A 10,088-nucleotide genomic window follows, 5' to 3' on the forward strand; every position below is an offset into this window, starting at 1 on the left:
ACCAACTACCACAACAACTGCCACCACTACCACTGAGGCTACAACCACAACCACTACCACTGCTGCTCCCACATCTACTGAAAGTACCACCACCACAGTTGCCACCACTTCAGATGAACCAACTACCACAACAACTGCCACCAGTACCACTGAGGCTACAACCACAACCACCACCACTGCTGCTCCCACATCTACTGAAACTACCACCACCACAGTTGCCACCACTTCAGCTGAACCAACTACCACAACTGCCACCACTACCACTGAGGCTACAACCACAGCAACCACCACTATTGCTCCCACATCTACTGAAACTACCACCACCACAGTTGCCACCACTTCAGCTGAACCAACTACCACAACTGCCACCACTACCACTGAGGCTACAACCACAGCAACCACCACTATTGCTCCCACATCTACTGAAACTACCACCACCACAGTTGCCACCACTTCAGCTGAACCAACTACCACAACAACTGCCACCACTACCACTGAGGCTACAACCACAATCACCACCACTGCCACTCCCACGTCTACTGAAAGTACCACCACCACAGTTGCGACAACTTCAGCTGAACCAACTACCACAACAACTGCCACCACTACCACTGAGGATACAACCACAATCACCATCACTGTTGCTCCCACATCTACTGAAAGTACCACCACCACAGTTGCCACCACTTCAGCTGAACCAACTACCACAACTGCCACCACTACCACTGAGGCTACAACCACAGCAACCACCACTGCTGCTCCCACATCTACTGAAAGTACCACCACCACAGTTGCCACCCCTTCAGATGAACCAACTACCACAGCAACTGACACCCCTACCACTGAGGCTACAACCACAGCAACCACCACTGCCACTCCCACTTCTCCTGAAAGTACCACCACCACAGTTGCCACCACTTCAACTGAACCAACTACCACAACAACTGCCACCACTACCACTGAGGCTACAACCACAATCACCACCACTGCCGCTCCCACGTCTACTGAAAGTACCACCACAGTTGCAACAACTTCAGCTGAACCAACTACCACAACAACTGCCACCACTACCACTGAGGCTACAACCACAACCACTACCACTGCTGCTCCCACATCTACTGAAAGTACCACCACCACAGCTGCCACCACTTCAGCTGAACCAACTACCACGACAACTGCCACCACTACCACTGAGGCTACAACCACAATCACCACCACTGCCGCTCCCACATCTACTGAAACTACCACCACCACAGTTGCGACAACTTCAGATGAACCAGCTACCACAACTGCCACCACTACCACCGAGGCTACAACCACAACCACCACCACTGTTCCTCCCACATCTACAGAAGGTACAACCACCACAGTTACCACCACTTCATCTGAACCAACTACAGCAACTGACACCACTACCACTGAGGCTACAACCACAGCAACCACCACTGCCGCTCCCACTTCTCCTGAAAGTACCACCACCACAGTTGCCACCACTTCAGATGAACCAACTACCACAGTAACTGACACCCCTACCACTGAGGCTACAACCACAGCAACCACCACTGCCGCTCCCACTTCTCCTGAAAGTACCACCACCACAGTTGCCACCACTTCAGATGAACCAACTACCACAGCAACTGACACCCCTACCACTGAGGCTACAACCACAGCAACCACCACTGCCGCTCCCACATCTACTGAAAGTACCACCACCACAGTTGCCACCCCTTCAGATGAACCAACTACCACAGCAACTGACACCCCTACCACTGAGGCTACAACCACAGCAACCACCACTGCCGCTCCCACATCTACTGAAAGTACCACCACCACAGTTGCCACCCCTTCAGATGAACCAACTACCACAGCAACTGACACCCCTACCACTGAGGCTACAACCACAGCAACCACCACTGCCGCTCCCACATCTACTGAAAGTACCACCACCACAGTTGCGACAACTTCAGATGAACCAGCTACCACAACTGCCACCACTACCACCGAGGCTACAACCACAACCACCACCACTGTTCCTCCCACATCTACAGAAGGTACAACCACCACAGTTACCACCACTTCATCTGAACCAACTACAGCAACTGACACCACTACCACTGAGGCTACAACCACAGCAACCACCACTGCTGCTCCCACTTCTCCTTAAAGTACCACCACCACAGTTGCCACCCCTTCAGATGAACCAACTACCACAGCAACTGACACCCCTACCACTGAGGCTACAACCACAGCAACCACCACTGCCGCTCCCACTTCTCCTGAAAGTACCACCACCACAGTTGCCACCCCTTCAGATGAACCAACTACTGCAACAGTGTCCAGCACCACCAATGAGTTTCAACCACAACAGACACCACTGGGACCTCCACCTAATCCACAGCTATGGTAGCATCTGCCATTTAAACTTAGTGTACTACCACAACACCTACCAGTACTACCACTGAGGCTACAACCACAACCACCACCAACCAGTATCCTTGTCCAACTTCTGCTGAAAACACAGCCACAGCAACAACCACCTTCTCTTTTGAACCCACCAGGAAAACTCTTAGCACCATCTTTAACCTTACCCTGTCACCCTATCTCCAAGCATTTCCCTTACTGAGGGCATTACCACAGCTGCAATTAGTATATTAATTGCACTCAGTGTCCGTGAGTACCTGATTCATATTAACCAGATATGTGACCAGTTAAGATCCAGAGTTCTGTACCTCTTTCTGAATCTTCTCTTATTATAATACTTTACCATTTCAGCCCTTTCTGTTCACAATAGTATACCCTCCTACTCAGCTGAAGCTACAACGGCACAAATCATTCAAAAATTTCAACTCAAGTTGAACTGTTTTCATTTGAAATGAACCTACACTATCAGCTTACCAGAATCTCTAGACACTGTTCTTTGCTATTCCATGATTTTACCCTACCACAATTGCTACCTCTGTCTCAGCAAGTGAATCTAGTCTGCTTTCTGACATAATGTAAGCATTATATTCAATTCTCTTTGCCACCTCCTCAATTAAAATAAAGTCAACACAGATGTTACCAACTCAGTTGACTTTCTAATTACAGCACCATAATGACCTCAGCTGAAATAATAATCTCCATAACCTTGTAATATAAACAATACCTGTTAATAGAAAATGTAACCACAGTTAAGTGATTTACTATCATAGTAGAGTTAGCAATTTTACTGCCCCTTCAAATGAGTTCATAGCCACAACATTGCATCAACAATATATGCTGGCTACAATGTCTACTGAACTTTTGCTGTAGGGACCAGCACATCAATTAACCCTACAGTCATACTATCATTTCTTCATACAGTCACTTCATCATTTCTACAACAGCGCCATTTATAGTGTATGTATTACTACAACATATGATTCTCACTAAACCCTTTATTACCCTACTGGCTGAATCTATAAGCACTGTAACTTCTACTGATATTGCACTCAAAGCTATCCATTACTTATTCATCTGAACCAATGCTGCCTCTATTTATAGTAAATCTACTAATTCACATCACATCCACTTGACATAAATGGAAAATTCATAATGACCCCTTCCATTGGAACTCTAATTAGGATGCTTGGAAATGAAATCCTAATCTCTACTGTCATTGTTCTCATACCAGAAACTATAGTATTAGTACCATAGATGATTCTAATGTCAGTAACTGCCTGCATATAACTACAGTGGCCAAAACAACCACTTCTAAAACAAGATTACTTAATGACAAATTCAACTGTTATTAAAATGATAGTGAATTTTATCCTGAAAACATTTAGATTTAACAATGCTATATATTAGACCTGACCATTTAATGTGGATAGCCTCTACTTTGTGAGGTTTTAGATAACACAATGTTCATACAAAGTAAATCCAATCCATTTATTTCTGTTGGTAAACTGTTATGATTAAATAAAAATTTGCCAAATGTGAATACAGTCTTTTATTATTCCGAAGTTTTAGTCTTTAACACACAAATTCCATATATAATAGGGAAAACACAGACTATATTGTAAGGGTGTAATAAATATACATTTACACATTACAACATTTTTTTAGATTGTGCCAACACTGTTTTCATTTCATTTTCTCTTTAAATCATTTTGATGTATAAGCAATATTTTAAATGTGTCATCACTAATTTTACTTAATAATTTTGTTTTCTACTACTTTTTTGCAGTAATTTTATAAAGGCATTCAATTAAATACTTAGAATAAATATTTACTTATGCTTGATATCCGCTGAAATACCAGAAAAAGTTTAGAAAAAGAATATAGAATGTCGATAGTAATACATTTGTAAATTTGGATCCTTTACTTAGAATTCCTGGTAATTGACAGGTTTAAACCAATGTTGATGGTATATGCACTCTTCAGAAGCCTCAAGGGTGGCCCAGAAATCTATATTTTTCAAGACATAAGCAGACAGGACTGATAACCACGATTTGAAGCAGTGAATTCAGAAGGGAATCTTTGTGTCTTTGATGTTAGTGCTGCTGCTGCTAAGTCACTTCAGTCGTGTCCGACTCTGTGCGACCCCAGAGACGGCAGCCCACCAGGCTCCCCCGTCCCTGGGATTCTCCAGGCAAGAACACTGGAGTGGGTTGCCATTTCCTTCTCCAATGCATGAAGGTAAAAAATGAAAGTGAAGTCGCTCAGTCGTGTCCGACTCTAAGCGACCCCACGGACTGCAGCCTACCAGGCTCCTCCGTCCATGGGATTTTCCAGGCAAGAGTACTGGAGTGGGGCGCCATCGCCTTCTCCGCAGTAATAGTCCTAGAAAGGACTTATGCAGGTGTTAAGCCCCATTTAGGAGGCTGCAGTGACATATTGCAACACCAGGTGGTGCTATGATGCTATTTTCTTTCTCTTTCCCTCCCACCGCTCCCTCCCTGCCTCCCTTCCTTTTTTCCACCCATTAAAAATACTAATGGGACTTAGGTATAACTCAAGTGAGTAACTTTTGTCTTTTAAGAAGTAGATTTTTTTTAAAATCTTGAATAATGAGACACATGATTGTAGTGCAAAAATAATTAAGACCTGCTGCTTGAGAGTGGAATTTTATTTATTTCATGTATCTTTCTAGAAAACAGAACCTAGGTCGATGGGTTGAAGTTACTGAGATGAAGTTTTGACTCAACATAGGGAAGAATGATCTAGCAAGAGAGTCAACCCAGAAAGGAATACTGAACCCCAGAAAACAGATGCGCTCCCAGTGCATGGCACAGAGAGGCTGGAGTAAGAGTTCCCTTCATTTGCTGGCATTTGGCCTGAATATCTAGAATCCTCTTAACTCAAACATTAATTACATACATTTATAAAGTAGAGCTTTCCCCACAAAACCCACAACTACTATTTAAACAAACGTTATATTTGTAATTGAAGGTAAAATATTACATGCATTGTGAACTGTAATAAGGTTGGAAGTAAATTCTGACAGATCAAGTGCTTGCCTATTTTATTAATTGCTGCCGCCCAGAAGAATATCTGATATGTAGTACGTTCTCAGTAATTCAATTTATTTGATGACTGAATAAAAAACTTCAATATTCTATCAATAAAAATACATTTGACGTTTTCAAGTAGACTAAGAATGGAATCTAGTGTAATGTGAAATGAGAAAAAAAAACCACTGATACAGATCAAGCAGTTGTTTGTTTCCGTTTTGAGCAGTACTCATTATTGTTGGTCCAAGATGTCACCTAAATAATATTTCATTATTTTAAATTTGTTGAAATAACATTCTATCATAGATTTGGGGAACTGAATTGAGTAAAAAAAAATCCATCCTTTTGTGAAAATCACTTAAGAAAATATGAAATTTTCCTTTTTATAACTTCTACATTTAATGATTTTATGCAAAACACTGATGGAATAAATGCCAGTTCTGAAAGGGCTTTTGAAAATTTCTTTGCCTGTTTGTGTGTTTTATAATGATTTTTCATGCATTTAAATTAATGGAATAATACAAATTATCACTAACCACTATATTTTTAAACCTCTTGTCTGGCTTGCTAGTTTCCATGTTAAACAATAAAAATGATGAACTAAAATAATACCTTTAGCTAAAAATTGCCTCAAATCCGAGATCAGGAGCAGTCCTACTGGTCTCAGTAATATAGTGGGCCAAACATAATCTAATTGTAAGACTATGGTGTTATTTAATCCAAAGCGTTTTTTATGTGTGGGTAAAAATATAAAATAATTTGACAGAGCATCAATAGGTGAATTTGAAAGAGACCAATTAGGTTGTTTCCCTGTCCTGACTGTTGTTAATAATGTTTCAGCGAACATTGGGGTGCATGTGTCTTTCTGAATTTCGGTTTTCTCTGGATGTATGCCCAGTATTGCTGAATTGCTGAGTCATATGGTAGCTCTATTTTTAGATTTTTAAGGAACCCCCTACTGTTCTCCTTAGTGGCTGTATCAGTTTACATTCCCACCAACAGAGCAAGAGGGTTGGGAAAAATCCAGTTAGAACTTAACCTTAAAATGGTGAACACATTTAAAAGAAGACTTTCGAAAGGGTTAAACTGTGTGCACGTGTATGTTCACACACGTACACACACATTTTTTTTCCCTAAATATTTCAGGGAATTCCATCACTTTTTTTTTTTTTTTTAACGACATTGTCTAAGTTAGTGCTTGTCAGACTTTGGTATGCATTAAAGTCATCTCAGAGTACAATCCCCCCCTTTAGATTTAGTCAGTCGGGTGTGAGGCCTGGGAGTAAGCATTCCCAAGAAGTCTTCCCGTTCCTTCGCAACTCTGGAACTTGGTTTATTTTTTTCTTTTTGTTCTCAAAAGGAGAGATACAGACTCTCTAGTGGACTGTCTGCCTTTCTTCATCCTGAGCTGGGACATATGAGTGGCTACTAGCCTGAAAGATAGTAGGAGGCTCTGACAAGGATGATTAAACTGGTTTTGTCAGTTCTCCTCTTGGGGACTGAATTTTTTTCAATTGAAAATTGATAGGGTTAGAATAGATGGCCTACATGTTATTGAGATTTATTAAATTAGATGAATCTCTAGCTAGTCAATTAGTACAAGTGATATATTTGTCATCAGTTCAGTCACTCAGTCGTATTCAATTGTTTGCGACCCTATGGACTGCAGCATGCCAGGCTTCCCTGTCCATCACCAACCCCCAGAGCCTACTCAAACTCATGTCCGTCGTGTCGGTGATGCCATCCAACCATCTCATCCTCTGTCGTCCCCTTCTCTTCCCGCCTTCAATTTTTCCCAGCATCAGGGTCTTTTCAAATGAATCAGTTCTTTGCATCAGGTGGCCAAAGTATTGGAGTTTCAGCTTCAGCATCAGCCCTTCCAATGAATATTCAGGACTGGTTTCCTTTAGGATGGACTGGTTGGATCTCCTTGCAGTTCAAGGGACTCTCAGAATCTTCACCAACACCACAGTTCAAAAGCATCAATTCTTCGGTGCTCAGCTTTCTTTATAGTCCAACTCTCAAATCCATACATGATGACTGGAAAAACCATAGCTTTGACTAGATGTCACAAAAGAACAAAGTTTTTGAATTATTTTTTGATTACTTACTGTATGAGTCATTAAAAAAAAAAAAAAAAAAAAAAACTTGTGCTATTCAAATACCATTCTTCACCAAGAACTTTCTGTGCCACTTTTGTGAAGATCTCTTGGGATGTATGTGTTGGATACTAATTGTTAACTTCTAAATTGAGTTATTTCTAGACTCCAGCCTACTGCCATTTAGATTTTGCTGAGTCACATTGACATTTCTACCTATGTAAAGCAGAGGCAGCCTCAGCCATTAAACATGAAGATTTTGGAAGATCCTTGTTTAATCAAGTTCCCTTTAACTAAATTTCCTAGTGCCCCCCTGAAAGAAGGAAGATTTCAGTGAATACACTAGCAATTATTTGTATATCATCTTTGGCAGTTCTCAGGGAAAGAGTGTTCAGGAGAGACACATTTTTCTGGAAGCTGAGGGAGGAGGATTGGAAAGTTTTAGAGCAAGGGAGGAGAGTCTGAAAAGGCCAAAGTCTAGGGAGCAGAGAGTTATGCACCTATAAGAGGAGGTGCCCCCAAGGGGAGGAAGATGGCCATGCTCAGTTGGAAAGAAAGCAATGGCAAATACCAAATATTTTATCCTGGCCCTGAAGTCAGTAGAAAGGGTAAATGAGGGATGGTGCTAAAAGTGAAGGGAATGTAACATGACCTATAATTTGAGAACCGTTTTTTCCTCTTTGTGGGGCCAGAAGGAAGTAGCTCCCAAAGGTTTCCTGTATTAACTACTACCTTACTTTTTCATCTAAGGTGGATCCCATACTGGGGAAAGTGAAAGTGAAAGTCACTCAGTCATGTCTGACTCTTTGTGATCCCATGGACTACACAGTCCTTGGAATTCTCCAGGCCAGAATACTGGAGTGGGTAGCCTTTCCCTTCTTTAGGGGATCTTCGTAACCCAGAGATTGAACCTATGTCTCCCACATCACAGGCAGATTCTTTACCAACTGAGCCACGAGGGAAACCCCCATCCTGGGGAATGATAGTTTATTACTTAATTCAGTTCATAGTGGCACAGATCCATCATAGTTGATAACATGGTTGCATCAGTCAACTTGATTATTTCTCAAAATTCCAGATATAAATACCACTGTTCAAATTGAAAAATTGTTCGTGGAGTTAAGTGTGTGGTGATCAATGTTTGAGAATGGATAAAGAGCATACAAAAATATACCATGACCGTTGAACCCCCTGGAAAACAACCAGGGAGTATTTTTCCATTTTGACAGCTTGCTTATGTGAGTCTTATCCTCAGTCATTACAGAAAATTCTACTAGCTTTTGTAATCTTCGAAAAAAAAAAAGAATGAATACTTCTAGTTATTTCGAAGTCAATTTATTAACTTTCAGCCACTCACTGTCAATCACAAGTCTGGTGTTTTTATTCATACAGTATGTATGAAACAAAATGATAAAGTATCAACTTGGGAGAGCTGAGGCCATGTGTAAGTAGGGGTGGTTTTTAAAGGGGAGAAGCAAGAGGATTTTCTCCTTGCTTACAAAAGTAAAATAAAATATTTCTTTTTCCGAGATGAAAGTGATTATAGATACCATTTAATCCTATCCAATCTCTTCATTTATTGACTGAGAAAATTATTCAGGGAAGTTGAAACTTTTGCTGGAATTTATATGGAGAATCCAAGGGACGGGGGAGCCTGGTGGGCTGCCGTCTATGGGGTCACACGGAATTGGACACGACTGAAGCGACTTAGCAGCAACAGCAGCAGCAGGGCTTCCCAGATGGCTTAAGTGGTAAAGAATTTGTCTGCCAATGCAGGAGACACAGGAGACATGGGTTTGATCCTGAGTTGGGAAGATTCCCTGGAGGAGGAAATGGCAACCCACCCCAGTGGTCTTGCCTGGGAAATCCCATGGACAGAGGAGCCTGGTGGTCTACAGTCCATGAGGTCACAAAGAGTTGAACATGACTGAGCACGCACACATACAGCTGCTAATTGTCTAATACGGGACTAGTACTAGGCAAAGTAAGAAATGTCTACTAAAAAGAATTAAAAAAGAAACTTCTACTAGATCTCATGATTTTGAGACTAATACCCAAGAGTGCTAAATACAAAATCCTATTCTTTTTGTGCTATCATGTTGTTTGTCTACTAAATAATAACAAAAAAGATTAGTTGCAGCATCCCATGGATGGAGGAACCTGGTAGGCTGCAGTCCATGGGGTCGCTAAGAGTCGGACACGACTGAGCGACTTTTCTTTCACTTTTCACTTTCATGCATTGGAGAAGGAAATGGCAACCCACTCCAGTGTTCTTGCCTGGAGAATCCCAGGGACGGGGAAGCCTGGTGGGCTGCTGTCTATGGGGTCGCACAGAGTCGGACACGACTGAAGTGACTTAGCAGCAGCAGCAGCATGATAATCATCAGTGTAAACATGAACACAAGCATTTTATAGCATTTACTAAGTGCCAGGAGTGAGGGAAGCACTTTACCCATGCTATCTCATTTGGGCTCCACGGTAACCCTGTGAGACAAGTATTGTCATTATTCCTATT

The sequence above is a fragment of the Bos javanicus genome, chromosome 24 (genome assembly GCF_032452875.1).
Source record: "Bos javanicus breed banteng chromosome 24, ARS-OSU_banteng_1.0, whole genome shotgun sequence".
Taxonomy (NCBI): Eukaryota; Metazoa; Chordata; class Mammalia; order Artiodactyla; family Bovidae; genus Bos; species Bos javanicus.